Raw genomic sequence first — 19,077 nt, 5'->3', positions numbered from 1 at the left:
GCCCCTGAGAGAAGCTGCTGAAAGCTCCCCCAGTTCTAATCCTTACCCCAACTCTCCCCAAGGCCAACGAGATATTGGAAGCTCAATGTGCCTCTGTGAGTAACAAGACAAGGTAAATGAAAATGCAAAAATATATCTATATAAAAAAAAGAAGGATCTGCAGAGCAGAGGATGAAGTGAGAGTGAAATGCCGGAGAAGAGACACCAAGGTCAGCGAAGAAGGAAGAGGAAGAAAAGTTCCTGAGCAGAGATTTCACTGCAGCCCATGGTGAGTTGGCAGCTGTGCCCTGTGGCCTAGGGTGGACCAGTCCCTGAAGGAGCACAGAGGGGTAAATGTGGATCTGTAGCCCCTGAAGTGTCAGAGGTAGGCAGACATGAAGAAGCAGTTTGTGCAGGATTGCAGAAAGGGGCAGATGTGGATTTGCAGTTGTGGACAATGTGGATTTGCAGCTAGAGGAGGTGACTGTTCCCAGAGCAGCTGTGAGTCTGTGTGCAGCCCGGGCTGGAGCAGTTCCTGAGGGAATGCACTTGTGGGAGGGACTCATGGCAGAGGGGTTCATGAAGGACTCTCCCATGAGAGGGACCCTGCATTGGAATTGAGGAAGAACAGGAGGAGTCCTCCCCCTGAGGAGGAAGGAGCAGCAGAAACACCATGTGGGGAACTGACCCTAAACCCTCCCCTGCCCTTCCCCTGTGCCCTGAGGGGGAGGCAGCAGTGAAGCGATCCGGGCCCTGGAAGAAGGGAGGGGGGTGGGAAGTATTATGATCATATTTTCTCTTTCTCCTTGTAGATCAAATTAGGGTTTGGTTTTTTTTTCCTTCCAAGTTGAAGCTGTCAAGTTTTGCCTGTTATGGTAACTGGGGAATGCAAACCTCCCTGTGCTTGTCTCAATTAACAAACCTTAAGGTGGATTTTCTTCTCCCTGTCGCATGGTGGACCTGGGGGTGGAGGCCCGGTTGGTACTGGCTGGGCATAAACCATTACATTCATGTTACTCAACTTGAACCTGAAACTGGCCAGCCTGCTGCACTTTATAGCAAACTTACAGAAAAAGAGACCATATTTTATTAGGAGGCAGATACATCTGGTGAAAAATCATAAGATTCCAGTGCATACTAGTCCTTCAGATTTCGAACAGAAATGCCAAACTTGATAATAGTAACAAATCTTAACAATACAGTCTGAGAACAAAAGCTCTGAATTCAACTTGGATGGGCTAATCAGAGCTAATCTGAAAATGAAGTATTGGTGGACTGGTGGGAAGAAGCAGTAAAACAGTTGGTGCTTGTCCAACCCGGAGAGATTTTGTCTCAATTGGGAAAAAAATATAGCATGTTATAAAACTGATATTTCCCCTGAAGTCTGCCATTTTAATGTGCAGTACATTATGAATTTTAGTTCCCAGGGTTGTCTTTTGAGTCTATTCTGTAGATCTCCCTTGAGACTTACTGAACGGTCAAAGATAAGAGGTCAAAGATAAAGTATTTTTTGTGAGAAAAGGTTTTTCCAGCAATGAGCGGGTGTCTATTGTTCTTGATTATGTGGTTTTATTGTGGTACACCATGTTTGATAGAGCTCATCTGTTCAATTTCGAAAAAGCATTTTAATAAAATGGATAAAATAGGTCGCATTTTAGAATGTTTATGTGTTGTATCATGGATTTTCACCCTTCAGCTTCATCAAGATACTGGTGGTTCTCAACAAGATTTTCACTGTTGATGAACTTAGCAATGATAGGAGTTATGGAAAGGCTGGGAAAGTACACATTATAGTAGATCCAGTGTTTTTCCATATAGGTTCCAGAACACATCAGCAACAGAGTCCTCGTAATCTTGAATTTAAGAGTAGAAATTTATCCTGCAAAAAGCACTCAATCTGTTGTATATGTTTTGATACACTATGATTTGTTTTGAGGTATAGCTGTTATAACACAACCCCTTATTATATTGTGACATTAAGTATCAACACAAAAAATCAATTCAAAGGTTTAGGGACATATATTATTTGCCGTTAAAAACATCAGAAATTTCAAGAAAACAAAACTTTTCTCTCTGAGATGTAGTGATCAAAAATTCACCAGATTTGACTTTGATATTTAATACAGTGGTTGCATGACCTTCCTTCATATCTGTCATATAATCCATCTCTGGAATTTTAGTTTTCTTACTTGCATGTGAATTGCAGTAAGTCATATTTATTTTATAAGTAAGGCTCAGGTTAAATCCTAGAGGGTCATCTATTTTACTTTTATCGTATTTCAAGAAGGGAAAAGAAAAAGTCATATACTGTTTAGGGCAATTGTGTGCATCAAATGCAAAATTTTAGCGGGGGCTGCTACAGGGCTACAATTTTTTTTTTTTTAACTAGAGTTTATACTTTCAAATTCAAGCTAATGGCTAGTTGTACACTCAGCATATGGTTTAACAAAGTGCTGACAAAACTCTCCTCCCTCTGAAGGAAACAGGAGTGTTTCTGCAGACTTCAGCAGAAGCATGCTAAACCTCAGCGGAGGACTACAGCAGTAGCTTAGGTGCTGTGCTTCTGAACAGATGAGACACAGCCCCGTGACAACACAAACTCATTCTCAAGTACAGAATTACTTTATAAATTAAGCTTGTGCTTAGAGTTTATAAAAATGCTGCTCTCAGAAAGGGATCCAGTACAGACTGAATCCTCATTGCATGAAAAAGCATGAACATAGTCCATATTTTTTACCCACGTCTGTGTTTTAGAACAATAATGTAATTTTATAGCTCAAGTAGCTATTAGTAAAAATTAGAATACCACAGAAAACAAGTTCTAGTACAGTTGCCCGTGTAACTGTAAACATGTAAAGCTTGTCTGGGAAGATGAGCTAGTAAAACTACATGTAGGCATCAAGATCTATATGGGCATTATGGACTTACAAGAGAGAAAGTGCTTTAGTCAATAAGTTATATTTGCTGTTATGTCCTCTATGAAAAACTGAAAATAATTAAGCAAGTCTACATACAGTGTTTGTATCCTGTTCCCTGCCTCTTCTAGAAATCTCTGTAGCTGCTTAGGCAATACTGAACAGGCAAAAACATGTTTGTCTGTAAAAAAAGCCTGGACAAGGTGTTACTGAGAATTCTCTGGTTTGTGCTCTCTTTGGGCAGTTTCACTCCTTGTCCTTCCTCCTACATAAACTAGGTCTGCTGCTGCTGCTGCTTCTCCCTTTTCTCCTCCTTCTTTCCCTCTTCCTTCCTGTGCCTTTGAGTCCAACCTGCCTTCTGTTGGTAAATACTGTTCTGTATCTCCACAGTTTTTAACAGTCGCCTTTTTCACTACCAGTGAGCAGAAAAGACCTCTGTATTATTCAGGGTCTTTGTTTCCTTTATAATATGATCTCATATTAATAATACATGTAGGGCTTATTTAAAAAATCAACTCATCTACTGGAAAAAAAAAGCAACAGCTCCAAACAGTTCCCCAGATGAAACTGGGAATTAAACTACAGCAATAAACTGTCTCACAGGTCAAAGGGGATATTCACAAGACAGAGGCTAATCAGGGCTCAGTATCATAAAAGAGACACTAATTGCCTGATTTTCAGTGTCGCTGGGCACCTGCACCTCCTACTGAAGTAGGTTACTGGCAGAGGAACAACATAATAAGAATGCAGGGGGTAGTTTTCCTTTAGGATGAGGAATGCGAAGAAAAAATTTACAGCTGCAGATAGCTCTTGCAGAAATAGTTTATTCCTAATGTACTCTCAGTTTGCCATTTTGTTTTAATTCCTGTTTGTATAAGTGTTTAAAATTCATAATGTTTAATGACCAAGAATGTTTGTTGGTACAGTGGTCTCAGTAAAACAATGCTGAAAATAAATCTAAAACTAATTCAATGTAAGTTACAAGCCATATATGTAAGAAAATGACAAACCACCCATCTCAGATTTTGAGAATGCCTTGTGATAAACTGCATAAAAATTTCCATGGAAACACAGACATCTGGCATTTTAACTAGTAATAAGTATGTTGAAATACCACTATGCTATTTTTTTTTTTAAATGGACAAATGAATGAAAATTATACTCAGTTTGTGTTTGTGGACTTGATTCCAAAAGCAAATAATTAGATGTAAATAATTCATCTGGGTTTCCTTTTGTACTATAAAACTCTGATCATTTTCCCAACCATTTAAATAAAGCAATAGTTCAGAAATGTCACATGTTTTTAGTGACAGATACTGAAATAGAAATATTTAAAGTTGGCTTATTTTAATTAAAAAGTAACATGCAATATTTTTATTACTTATGCAGCAAACAATTTGTTTGGCACCTTAAAATATAAATATGTTCAAAAGCAAATAAAAAGCAATATTTGATTCAGTTACAGTATTCAAACAGTTTTGTTGTTGGAATTATAATAATAAAACTAAGAGATTGTTGAAACACAATTCTGAGTTAAACGGGATTAATCTACAGAGGCCTTAATGATGCCCAAAGTAAGCTGCTGAGAAATATATAAGGAGAAAAAAATAGTCTAATTTGCAAACATAAAGAATATTGGCAACTTTCTAAATCCTGGTTTGTGACAAGGTATTTGTGTTCTAGCAGTATATACATTTATGTAAACAGTTTTATTTTGCTACGTCAAATTCTAGGGAAAGACATGTCTGAAATGGTGTAAAGCAAGAAAAGTCATCTGGGGGACAAACAAAATTACCTGTTTCATCCTAGTTATAGCCCTGAGGTGGACATATGTAACACATTCTTAAGCAAGTAAGCCTGATAACTCATAGATTTGTTCCAACACCTAAGTACTCACATGAGCAATCAGATATAGGACAGGACCTTGATTTTCTTCTTCAGAACCATAAAGTTTAGTGTATTCCAAATACTCATGGAGGAACAAAACCAGATTTTCAGAAATTTGCTACTCAGTTTAAAGATGTTTTTGAAACTGAAATACAGAAGAACATAAACTTTCTGTCTTTTTAGGAGACACTATTGTCTTGAATGGCTTTCTTTCTATGGTAAAACTGAATGAACTGTGATTTTTCTATCTAGGTTCAGAACCTTCTGCTATTATTTTCCTTCAAGCCTGATTTTTTAATTTACTTTTATCACACATGATTAATACACAGAAAGGAAAAATTGCTTTATCTCTTCTGAAGAGAACATATTAGGAAAAAAATTGGCTGTGGCCATCTAGAACTGGCTTTATGAAATAATCGTAGGAGAGACCACTAAGGGTTCCAGAGGGACTATTCAGCTTTTGTCTGCTAACAGTGTTATTATTGTTCTGCAGATCCCACTCTACAAGTGAAAGAGTAAGTGGAGTTGAGAGCATCTTTGCTTTGATCTCTTTTTTCTTTTCCCCTCTACATCCCTGGACTTCCATTGACTGAAAAGAGAGGCAGCCTGTAGGAACAGTCTTCCTCTCACCTCACCAGTGCCAGTATTCAGGCAGAACTTCCACTCTACAAACCACTGAATACTTGTCTCTTTCTTCTTACCTTAGAGTCTATGCCCTTCTAATCCTGTGTCTTGGTTTACTGGACAGTAAGTCAGGAAAAAACGGTTTAAAAAGAAATCTCTATAAAAAGACCAGAAATGGTTTAGTGCAAATCAATCATACTATTGAAATTTAATTGAGACCTGTCTATTAGATCCGGCAATGACTGATCAGTGTAATTTTGTAAAGATTAATTTCCATTTAATATCTTCATTTCAATGAAATCTTCAAAGTGACACAGTAGTTCTCTAAGAAAATTAAAATGTAGCATCCTATGGTTCACTTCAATATAAATCTAAATCTAAGTTGGTTTTTTTCCAGTGGTTGAATGAAAGTTTAGCAGATGCTGTCTGCATTAAAACTGCAGTTCTTTTGGGAATCCAGGTCAGAAGCCATGTCACTTTGTTCACCCTTTATGTCAGACTCTAACAATATCACTTTTCTCTGTTTAATCTTCTTGAGGAGCTCAACCTCTACACACTTTTAGCCTTTCCTCTTCACAGGATCTAGACTCTCTAAAATATGATGCTCAGTAGCCACCAGATATTTTTTTGTTCCAGAAAGAGAGGAGAAGGAGCTTTCCATTACATGCCTCTGTTTATTTAATACAGAAGTTGTCCAAGGAGGTCAATGTAGTTTCTATACTATGTGCCTTGAGCCAGGCAGAGTTCAAAATTAATTTTCTGTCTGAGTTTTCCCAAAAATACCTCAGTCTCTGCAGCTCAGGCTAAGAGGGAAATAGAAAACTGGAACAATACTTTGTCAATGTTTCTTCTGAACACAGTTCCACCATACAGAAGACAGACTGGGTCCAGACAGCATTTACAAGCAGTACCATAGCTTTTAAATGAGTGATCTATGTTCTGATACCTGCCCCTGTGAATTTTCTGTCATTATTGTATAAAGCCATCAGAAACTGTTATGCTGTGTCATTACAGTACATAACAGATATTAACTGATTTATTTTTCTAAAAATTCTATGTTGAGATGCCATTACTATCTTGTTTTTGCTGAAGGGTAACTAAAGAGAATTTAAAGACAAATACATCCCCCCCAAAAAAAACAAAAACAAAAAACAAACCACAACAAAACCCAAAACCAACCAAAAAACTCTTTCACTAATTATATATAATTATATTTTATATATATGTATATACACATAAGTATCTAGGCTCTTCAGCCTGGTTAAGGTCCCTTTCATCAAGGTTTCATGTTTGGTACTTAAATAATGAAGAATACACAAAGGGTATGTTATTATCATGTCATTGTACCCAGCATCATAAAGGCAGGGTACTCAAAGTTTCAATTTAGTTTTTGAAAATCCAGTTTGAGGAAAATATCGAAGCATGTTACATATCTTCCCAGTGAAATTATTAGTAATCTTGCCCTCAATATAATAAAAAACAAAATGTCATTGTTTTTTCCCAGGATGAGATCTGTATATAAAACATCATAAGATGCAGGCCTTTTTAAAATATTGCCTGTGAGATTGCCACTATATTTCTGTGACAAGGATCTCACTGAAATTTGGAAAAAATCCTTTAGATTTCATCAGTTATTAATGTGGCATAGCATTCCTCTTCATCCACACTGCAGAAAGAATTATATTTTATTGTAAGTAGGAGCCTCAGTCTTCAAAGTAAGTATGAATGTCAAAGCCAATTAATTATTTTTTAAGTTAAATTGGTAGAAATTATTACCTTTTCCAGCACAGAATACATTACAAATAATTCTAGTCTCTAAGAAAATGTTCCTTATATATGAGAAACAGTTTTCTGAAGAAAGTTTCCTTAATTTTTGTAAGACAATATGTTCCACATCCTTAACCTAACCTCTCTTTTCAGTTTGGCTTCGTTGGAAAAAATTATTGATATTCTTTGAGTCTGGCAATATTCACAGAATATAGAATTGTGTTTACTTTAAAAAATGAAACTGTTCAATCAAAGAAGGTAGACAGCTAGGACTTTCATCTAAGCCAAAGTCATCTCAATGGGAACTTTCCTGCCGTGCAATGCTCCATATTCTAAATTGTTACCATGCTGTGCCTGTCTTCTTATTTTTAGGTAACAGATGCAGCTCATTGCTTGGAATACAATTTACGGATTTTTATAATAGAAGTATGAATTATTAATCTGCCTTTCAGTTGTAACTTTTTGTGTACTGTAGCTTAGTAAATAATGATCAGAAAGAAACCAACAAGCAAGCTATGGTATGTATCCTAAAATTAACAGAGAAAGTGCCTAGACAGAGTTCTGAATGAGTGACCACAGTAAAGTGAGTATTTGCTGCCTCTTTGGAACACAGCATTTTGCTGAAAAAAAGCCATAATCTGTCTGCAAACCTTCAATATCTCTGGAAGAGGCAGCATTAGTCAAGCGGGGTATAACACAATTCTCATATAATGCTTAATGTAAAAAAAAAAAAAAAAAAAAAATTGAAACCATGAAATTATAATTATTTGAAGACGCATGACTATGAGAGATTTTAAATTCTCTACAGTTTTATGTATTTATATAGCCATCCAAAGATAAAATAATGCATATTTTGAAGAATTTCAAATGCATTTGGTATGTTTTTCAGTCACTGTCATTTTAATGGAACAGCTCGTTATCATTATTGTTTATTTTTCTGAGTCGTTAAAAAATTGCCAGCTTAAGATCTTTCCTGAGTTCCACTTGAAGTAAATGAAGCATTCCACATTAACTAAAGCAATTTTTGCCTCAAGGCTTGCCAAAATAAAAGGAGATTCCAATGTTCTTAAAAATTTATCATTAATTTAAATAAACTGGAATTGTGCTAATTTATCAGCACTACCGAAATATTATTAGGATTATTGGAAATTCTGAAAGACTGATGTTCCTTACTATTACACATGCATACATAAGTGCATGCACACAAGGAAAAGGAAAAGGAAAATTAAAAGGAAAAGGAAAATTAAAGGGAAAAGGGAAAAGGAAAATGAAAAGGAAAGGGAAAGGGAAAGGGAAAGGGAAAGGGAAAGGGAAAGGGAAAGGGAAAGGGAAAGGGAAAGGGAAAGGGAAAGGGAAAGGGAAAGGGAAAGGGAAAGGAATTCACCATAGTGCTATTTTGTCATTTGAAGTACTTTTTTTATTATTATTATTACATTCTCTGTAATCAGTAAGATCAGAATATCAAACAACTCAAAGTTTTAATTGGCTTCATTGTGGATGGTAGAAAAGTATTTGCTCTGTTAGTTCAGTTGAGCAGATAATCAGTATTTTTTATATTCTATAGAATTCTAGAAAATCCTTTAGTAGCATCTTAGCACATAATAACATTATAATTTCATGGTATATTTATAGACTGTAATATAAACATAGGCTGATATTTGATATATCTTTTCTACATTTACATGAGCACAACTCAGCTCTAAAGCATGATGCTCTAACTTTAGTAGAAAACATTTTTGGAGATCATGGTCAAATTTTTAAAAGATCAAGCAATGGGGTAAATTTTATGCTGGTTTTTGATGGCAACTAGCTGGTAGCCAATGAATGAATTTTTACTTCTGCTGTTTACCTAAACCAGTATGGAAATCACATAATTAGGAAAATGAAAATCAGTGCATTAAACTGAGTCTTATTGAAAGCAAAATTTCAAAATTTCTAAGCACAAGATTTCTATACCAACAGGACAAGAATAGTCCTGGTAACTAGATATCATGACAGAACTGTATTCAACTATATGTTTATTGATTAAGACTTATAAGATATTGCATATAAAACACTAAGCAGAACTGCAGTGCTTAAAACTTCTTGGCTTTATTGGTATTACGTTACTGGCAATGTTACAGACGAGATAATTATATTTTTTAATGACCCTGAAAATATTTGGTATCTTGACCACTTAAACTCATATGTATCTCAGTATCAAATTACTACCTGTTCTTAGAATCCTATCTTCAGGCAAGGACCTTTCAAAGCCGTTTTGCATTTTATTCATTTCACACTAAATGCATCTGATAATATTTTCTATTATTTGAGGTTAGGAGTGCTTGAATACTCCCGTAAGTTTAGGATTCAGATGTGCACGTGTGAGTTTGGGTACAAAGTTTGCATACAATCCCCTCAGGGTGTTTGTACGAATTTGTGTGTCAGATAGGTTCAGAGCAAGATATGGATTTTCTGCATGACACTTTCCTATTTCCTCTTACAAATCTTACCAGCAAATTTGATGCCCTCATTAAGCACTGGCAGTAGCAAACTGTGGATATAGGAGGAACTAACTGAATTTAATGATTGTAGCAGAAGACACAGTGAAAGCCTTGAAATCTCTCTATTCCAACTGGTATTTTCTTGAGTTTGCATTAGCTTAAGGTTTTTCTCAATAAAGGATGGTCCTGGATTCAAAGTGTAGTAGCACTACATGTGCCACATGCTTTGCCATAAATTGCATGAAAGCTAAGCAGAGGTGCTTATTTCAGCTCTCTGTGCTGGAAGATGTTTTTTGTGTAAAAGAAATCCACAACTGCCACTTCAGCAGACCAGTGTCCAAAGTTTGTTTGTGGCAATGAAGTGCTACAAAAGATTTACTGCACAAAGATTACACAGAATGTCTCTGAATATTCATGAGCAGGCACTGCTTTCACCTGGGTGCCACAAGCAGTTTGAGACTCTTAAGTAAAAGAAAGATGCCAGTCTGTTCTTTGTGCCATGGAACCAGTTCCTTGCTGGGCTGTTGAGAATCTGGTCGGTAATGCCTTTATGCTGAGATCTCAATTTAGAGCTGCCTTTGTTTAAAAAACCACAGCAAGGATAAGCAGCAATGCAGACCTCCTTCAGATAAAGCATCTCTTTCTCAAGCTCACAAAACCACGCTGAAAATATGACAGCGTCTTATTATTTCCCCCCCTCCCCTAGTTGATTGTGTTTCAATGATGTTTAGTACTTGTCATTAAACACAGGAATTCCTAACCACATGAAAGAGCTCTAAGACCTTTCTAATCAAAATCTAATAGTTATCTTTAGCTCAGGAAAACAGCTCTCTGATTTATCTATTGATCTACCAGAATTAAAAAAAAAAAAAAAAAAAAAAAAAAAAAAAAAAACCCCAAAAAAAGTCTTCTTAATAATCTCCTTCATTGGAATCATTACCCTTAGCCTCATCAAGATTCTCTGCAAGGTTTGGGACCACTGCACAGGGATTAAGCAGTATTAGCTCCCCAACTAGATATTTCATTGAAAATATCCATGGAATTTAAAAAAAACTGCATTAAAAGCTACACTATAAAAGGTATAAAATGATGCAGAGAACCTTCTAATTACTACCTTCAGCAGACTGCAGATGGAAAGAACAGCAGCCTCTGCTCATGATGCACAGCTGCTCCGTTCCTTCTCTTTCCTCTGAGAAAAACTCAGCTCTCAGAGTGAATATAGCAGGCAACCAAGTACCTACCAAATATTGCTTTTTTAGACCAGTTTTTTTTCTTTCTTAATTGTCCACAATATTTCACCTATCAATACCCTGAATTTCCTCAGAGATAAAAAGAAACAATCTAGACAGTATCCTCCCCCCGCTGCCCCCAGTAAAAATAGTAACCGCACTATGCCATTAGAGCAACCAGAGCCCTATTTATTCATTTCACACTTGGTTTCTGGAGGAGATTCGGTTTGTTTCTGTCCCTGGAGGAAGTGCCTGGTATGAGGTTTGAAACGTCAGGGATAATTAAGACAAACTGTGCTTTTTTACCCCAACAGAGGAAATATATCTCTTAAAATAACTCCCTACTGAAATCTCTGAACAAAAAACAGCCCAGCACTGTTGAGGTAGCTTACAATGCTAAATCAATTGTCAGCATTAGCAAGGCTCTGAACTGGAGCATCTTACAGTTTCATTGCAATCCAGCAGCTACCGTGCTACCAGCAGGTACAAGTACAGATAGAATGCTGAATAGTCAGGTATGAAAGCACCGGTATGGGGATCAAAAAAAAAAAAAAAAAAAAAAAGACATACAGCAAAGATGTTTATGTCTCAGAAGCTGAAAGTATAATTACTGTAAGGCTAAAGTTTAGAGCTCAGAGGCATTCAATATAGTTTCTTGTTCAGCCATTTTAGTGTCAGCACTCTTTAAGCAGCACTGAAGTTCATTAAGAATTGTGCAAATTACTGTCTTTTGTACAGGCAATTTCCCACTTCACCTCTAAGAAACAATGAGCAAAATTCTCTACCAAAGTGAACTGATATTAGACCTCAGCTTCATGTCTGTCCATCAAATTTTAAGAGGAAGATTATTTTCTTCATGTAGTTGTTTATTAATCCATCTTCGGGACACAGAACAAGGTAAAAAGGTTACCATAACACTGGCTTATTATGTTGCCTTCAGCCTGCCGGTCCTTAGATTTCCAGCAATAATAAATAGATCTTGGATTCCAGGTTTTGTAGTCTTCATGTAATTACCAATACACTGTTAATCCCCTTTCAAAGCTTCTGACAGTACAAACAGTATTTGCTTCTAATTTTTAGGGCATTTTTCCATAATTCTGCAATATTTTATTGAAGCAGTAAGTTACGTAGTTTACTTTTTTCATCTTTTAGATTACTTTTTTTAACATAATGGTCACAGTGAAGAGTTTTTCTTTCTCTTACACATTTTCTTTTGAACTAGAGCTGCTTAGTCTGAATAAGACATAAATGCTTCCTTCTTGCAGCTTCAGTTGAATTGTAATCCAGTGTGCCAGTGTGGGTGATAAAGAGATGTAGAGACTCAGGGGTCTAAGAACAGGAATCAGAACAGTAATGGCACTGTGCCCATGGAATCATGTAAGAAAGGGATGCGAAAATTGTAGAATCATAGAATGGCAGGGGTTGGAAGGTACCTCTGGAAATCATCGAGTCCAACCTCCCTGCCAAAGCAGGATCACCTTGGGCAGGTCACACAGAAATGCATCCAGATAGGTCTTGAAAGCCTCTAGAGAAGGAGACTCCACAAACCCTCTGAGCAGCTTGTAGCAGTGCTCTGTCATCCTCATGGTTAAAAAGTCTTTCTTCATTGAGGTTGAACTTCAACATTGAAAAGAAGTCTTCATTCTTTGAATTACAGGTGTTTCTGCCAGGAAAGCTGGCTGTGCTCTCACTTCCTGAAACTTTTTGGTTGTACAGTAGTTCTCATAGATGACCATGGTTCAGTATGCTTTTCTAATGTCATTAGTAAACAGGACAGTCACACAAAAGCAGAATTTCTTAATTCCATTTCATGTCCCAAGAGTCTTATATATTCCCTGCAACCATTCAGTGAAATATGCAAATAATTTTTGGATCCAAAACTGGAAGGAGGATGCCCTTCCCAGGAGATAAGAGACTGTAATTCTTATGCCAGCTTCTCACCTAACATTAGATTTCAAACACTGTCTGGAAAGCAAAATCATATCAGTATGAAGATTTTGAGTTGTCCTCCACCTTGTGCTTCTTAGACTTATCCTTCATTGTTAAGATGGGTGACATATTTTGTATTTCTTTCAAATGAGGTGGAAAAGTGGTGAAGAGATGTTGCTTCTTCACATCCTGTCAGGATACTTTGCTCTGGCCTTATAAAAGTGGGACACTACCACAAGCATTGCTTTCATTCCCTGGTTATGTTGAAAAACAAAAGAAGGGATCTCCATCTGACACTTCTCTCAGAGCAGTTGTTCTCTGAAGATACCAGGTGGAACGGGCTCCTTCTTTGGCAGAAAAATGTCTGAACTGTGAATCCTAGTGAAATTTAGACATGTGCTCAATACTGAACTGTTCAATTATGCCAAGCCTCAGGCACTTTTCAGCTTCTCCTAAAATTGAACCTTAGGATGTGGAACACCTGAAGGTCTAACATGGACATGCTTCAGAACATTAAATCCCTACAGAGGGATGACAGCTGAATAAGAGTTTTGAGGCTTTTTGCATTTAAAAGTCTAGTATCATATGAGGTGTCTCAGTCTGTCAGTGGATCTGGCCCACAATAACTTCGTGCTTGATGATTCCAATCCTAAAATTATAGGCTTGCAACAGTTGCTGACATCAAAACAGTTTGTTGTGAAGCTAACGACTGTAAAACATAGCAGTACCATGGCAGCAAGAATTACCTTAGGTGAAGGAATGTTGATGGGATCTGAAACTATTCGAAGAGCTTTTAGGACTCTTCAGGCTTCATGGTATTTACCTACTTTCCTCATAAGAAACATTTCCAAGTTGTCGTGTTTAAGAAATTAAAGCCATGACAACTCTGGTAATTCATATAAATGTTTTCCTTGAAATATATACAATGCCATTAGTAGATATACTGGCACATCCATGCATACTTTTGTGGCTGTTCTAGGATAGATCAGATATCAGTGAATGATGTGGGGATGAAGAAAAAGGAAAAAGCACATTAAATTTGTGAATTTCTTTCACATCTGACCATGCTCATTTTTGTGTGTGCAAGCATCTTCAAATGGCACCAGAAAGAAGAATAATCTGGAATCTGACTCTGCATGAGGAATAGCAATACTCATCCAAGATGTAAAGTCTGGCTTTAGTGCTCATGTCAGCATTAGCAATAAATAAGCTTTTCAGCAAGGTTATTCAGCAGCCTTCCTTCTGAAGAAGGAAAGCATTAGCACAGTCCTGGGAATCGTAAGCTGTGGAACCATGACAATGTCTTTTCCCTTGTCTGCTGGATACAGCACATAGTTGCCAGCTGTGAGCAGAAAGATTAAAAAATACCAAAAAAAAAAAAAAAAAAAAAAAAAAAAAAGAAAAAACAAAAGACAAGAAAAGAAAGTTGGGTATGCAGAAACACCAGTACAGATGAAAATTTTTACAGTGTTGTCTTATATAGAGAAATGACTAATTCCAAAACAAAAGAGCTAGTGAACAAGCAGCAGCATTAGACTGTATGTTTAAAAGCAATAGCTAAAAACATCAGCTAACCTGTACCTGGTACTGAAAGGGAGAATACTAATAATGCCTTGATGTGGCATCCTTAGGTCATTTGATGGTTCTGAGGGAGGGATGGTGGCACTAGCCAAAGAAATCTATTAATGTGTCTGCTGGAAAAGAAACTGAAACAATAAAGCTGATCATTTTAGGCTTGTATTATAATGAGATTGGAAGGAATTAAGAGAACTAGCCATAAAAATTAAAAAGTTAAATATTTAGGTTATATAATTGTACACAGATTTAAGGGCAGAATTGTTTACTTCTGATAGGGAAAGGAAAAAAAACAATTGTAAAAAAAAAAGTACTGACACATGATTATATTCAGAATGGCCATGGTTCAAGCACCGGGCATATAACACTGGTCTTCAAAGAACCCAGCAGGCAGAAAATAGTGATTCAGATAGAGAGATGTCCCTGTGGGGAAGCCAGCAATTCTTTGAACTTGTCAGACTTACCTTGCAAGTTCCAGAAGGATTCAGATAAATCTAGGAATGCACCAGTGCTTGATGGATAATTCCAGGATACCACTATTCTCTTTGCCAGTGCATATTCTTTAATGTCTTGGCGCTTTCTAGCACTTCTTGCTTCACACAGCCTTGAAGACTTCATATGAAAGTTTACCTGCCAAGATAGAAAATCTATTGTCTTCAATATTATCATAACTTTTGAATACAGATTTTCTGAAGTTGGCACTGGAATAATTTTTCTCAGGAGGGATCATTGCCCCAAATTTACTGTATGACAAAGATCTCTTTAAAAGTATGTTATGGCTGAAATTACCCATTCCTTGCCTGAGAATAAATAAAGTAGGAAGATGTTGCCATAATCTGGAAACCAAATACTGTGAACAGAGGACAGCTGGATTTAAGGCTACATTTAAAATGATCAGTTTTAAGAGATGCAGTTATGACAGCTGAATAATGCTAATTTTACTATACAATAATTGTAGAATTTTTAATAACACATTTCTATGTTTTGGGGTTCAAATCAAATTAACACATTTTATTTCCTCATTCTACTGTACTACTTACAACCAGAGAACTCTTTTTATACCAAATTCATTTTTTGTAGGAAAAAAAAGGTCGTCAATTTAAATTCTGAAAAGGCCATTCCTTAGGGCCTTTTCTTCAAAAGTTTGTATATGGCCATCAAACTTTTTAAAGTCGTATCAAGTGTCATTGAGTTTCACAGGGTTTTCATCCAAAGTTCCAGCTATAGCAAACCAGTTGTCTCCTAAAAGTGTAAAAATATTTCTAAGGGCAAAGATTCAGTACTTAATAGCCTGAAATTTCTTGTATGCAGTGAAGAAAATAGACCATATGGTTTAGTTCAAAGCCTGACTGTAGTTTAATTGTGTTTATAGTTTTTGCCTTTTAACAAGAACTGAACCAAGAGTGAAAAAATAAATGCATCTTTTGAAGCCAAAGAAAATAGACTGAAAGAGTAGAGGACAGTTAAATACTTTGAGGGTTTCACTAATACAAAAAAAAAAAAAAAAAAAAAAAACAACAAACCCCAAAACCAACAACAACAACAAAAAAAAACAATAAAAAACCCAAAACAGAACACCAATACACAGACAAACAAAGAAAACAATAAAAAACTACCCCATGTCTTGAGTTTCTATTTGGGCACACAGCTGAAGTCTCCAGGAAAATCTGTCACAACCTTACTTATAATTCTTATCATTCCTATCAATCCTGATAGCAATTTATTATCTGCCTGATACATTTAGGTTGATACCTTTAGTTTGTGCATTTTTAATAGGAAAAATGAGGCATGTAGTTTTTGGACAGGAGAAGAAACTCTATTTGCAGTAGCAATGTCTTCAGAAGAAACAAAATCTTGTTATCTGAAAACCAATAGCCAAGTATCTCGTTCAAGACAACAAAGTACAAAAAAAATCCGTTGAAGTTTAAAGATGATTTGTGTGCTGAAAAAGTTACACATATCAGCTACTGACTATGTCCATTGGATGTTGGCCTATATCTGGAGGCCCATAAGGGAGAAAAACTACTTATCCTGTTAAAAATACCCATAGTTTACATATTTAAATACAGTTAATGAATGTCCATCTTCTTTTCATAAGCATTAAGATTGGAGTTGTCTTAAGCAGATGGCTGCAAAATTGAAATCAGACACCAGTGCAACATTCTGAATTTATTTTGGATTCTAATGGTCTTTAGTTTGTGCAAATCATTAAAGTGCCAATCTATGCCTGAGGAGTATAAGGCTTGCTTCAATATTTTATAGGAGAGGGTTTGATCTATGATTTATCAGTCAACTAAGGGCAGATTTTTTTTTTATTTGGAATCAATTATCCTCTTGGTAGATGGTGGGTCTTTTTATTTCTATTTCCATTTCTGCCATTGCAAAAAAAAAAAAAGTTTATGTCTGTCAAGTTGATTGGCCAGCCATGTAACTAATATAAAATGCAGGGTTTTTTCTGAACTGAATAAAATATTTGTATTGCATGAACAGTTGGACATAGCCTTTTTTTTTTTTTTTGTTATTTGCAGGTATTGTTTAACCCTGTAACATATCTGACTTTCTCTTTTTTCTTCTCCTGTGTAATTTAGTGCTTTTTTGTCTTCTTCTTCTTTTATGGTACATAAAGATTACCAAGACCAGAACTGTCCGGACTCAACAGTTTTCCCACTTTTGGCTTTTACATCTCAAACAATATAAGAACTCACAGTCAGTGTATTCTGCAGAATGTCTAATGAAAAAAGCATTTGAGGAGGTGAGCATTGTTTTTTGCTTAAGAAAATAAATAATCTGAAAAAGCAATATCTGAGTTCCAGACTTTATAACAGCCTTCACCATTATTCATTTCTGAACTACCCAACAAAAAAATTGCTAGCAAGCTTATAACATTGATGCTTCTTAGCTGAGCACCAGTTCTGAGACATCACTACATGACCTTCAGGTTTTACAAGGAACTGTGCCTGATGGAGAAATATTTTACATATTAGTGCAAATAAAAAATTCTAACTGAACCACAGAATTGTGCTAGAGCCATTTCTTATTTGGATGTTCAGCTGGATATACCCATGTTTTGCATATATAAAGGCTGCAGGCTTTCTGATGGTATTGAACTGAAGCATGTAAATGTTCTGTACTCTGACAAGAAGCAACAAATTTGATGAGGGTTTTGCGTAGAAGAGCAAAAAGAAAATAAGCAAAGGGCAAAAAAGCTGTTCAACCTGTGACAGAACGTATTAAAAATAAGAGAATTCTCTCACTGTGGTTCCCAAATTTCTATCAACTTCTGAAAGCACTCCAACCTTTCAGTTAGTTCTCCTCAGTGAAGACAGGAAAATGCTATGATCTTCTAGAAACTACTCTTTCTAAAATCCAGCATTATTTCACCATGAAATAATCAGGTTAAATAATGAAAAAAAAAAAGGGCTGCACCCTAAGATATGTGATGTGAGTCCTTACAGTGATGCTGAGTTGAGTTCAATATTGAATTGAAAATCTTCCTTGTCTATATACAACTCAAAGCATCAGACTTCCTAAAATAATTCACTTCCTTTGAACTACACAGGCAATACAAGGAGTATAGAATCCAGTTATATGTCTGCAAAAATAACCTGTGAAGTAATGAAGTCTCAAGTAAACCTAAATACAATTCCTCATCCATACGTCAAATTTTCTGTAGTGTTGCTGTCTTCCAGGAGCTGAGACCACAACCTGATCTCCCTGCATGATGGTTATCAGGGTCTTCATGCAACTGACAGATTTGTTATAGATGGTGCAATTTTATTGAGACACATAACCGTGTGTGACATAAGGGCACATAACTGGAAAGATATTCTCTCTTCCTATACTCTTCCCCTATTCTGAAGCATTCAATCTAGTTGCTGAGCATCACTTCTTTATGTGAGATACTGTTTATATGAAGCTCCCCTCTGGACAAAATGCTATTGTAAAATTTTATTGTTAAGAAAGAGTCTGGGTTTTTGTGCTTTCTTCCTTCCAGTGCCAACAATGTGGTAGCCGGGTGTACCACCCACGTAACCCATCCACAAAACCAATCCTTTCTTGCAGTGCAAGATAACAACTTCAACACCACTGCAAAAAAACTGTAGCTGTTTTTTAAAACACAAATATATAAAGTTGCTGAAAATACCCTTGTGGCCACAGAAATGTTAGTATGCAAAGATATTAACTTTTGAAACCCTGAAAGCAAACGAAATCTCAGTGTAGGCTGTTTTTTTTCATGCATATATGATTTCCATTATGCTGAAATAGCAGGAAGAATAGCATTTATTTGAAGCCTCACTACCAGAAAGTTGTTAACAAGGTGTTCAGTATTAAAGTTCTTGTGAATAAATTTATGATAAATACACATTTTTCAGCATAGCTAGGGTTATGGTAAATACAGGTTTTTCATATGGATTTCACCTACATTTTTTGTGTATTATTTGAGAACATCTGTTATGATCTCGATTTCACCATAGGAAAACATTACACAACAGTTATGAGGACAAGTTTCTGTTTTGTGGCAACTAAAAAGTTAATACATTGCAAAATGTTATGAAGAAAGGTAGGAGGCATAAAAGAAAAGGTCTGCCTACAACAGCAAGAGTCCAATATATGACTGAACATATCAGCATTTGTGTAATGTTGACACTGACTTGTGCAAGATCTGAAATGCAATGTTACAGTGTTGCT

This window comes from Heliangelus exortis, chromosome 4, assembly GCF_036169615.1.
Source record: "Heliangelus exortis chromosome 4, bHelExo1.hap1, whole genome shotgun sequence".
NCBI lineage: Eukaryota > Metazoa > Chordata > Aves > Apodiformes > Trochilidae > Heliangelus > Heliangelus exortis.
This window is presented reverse-complemented; position numbering follows the sequence as displayed.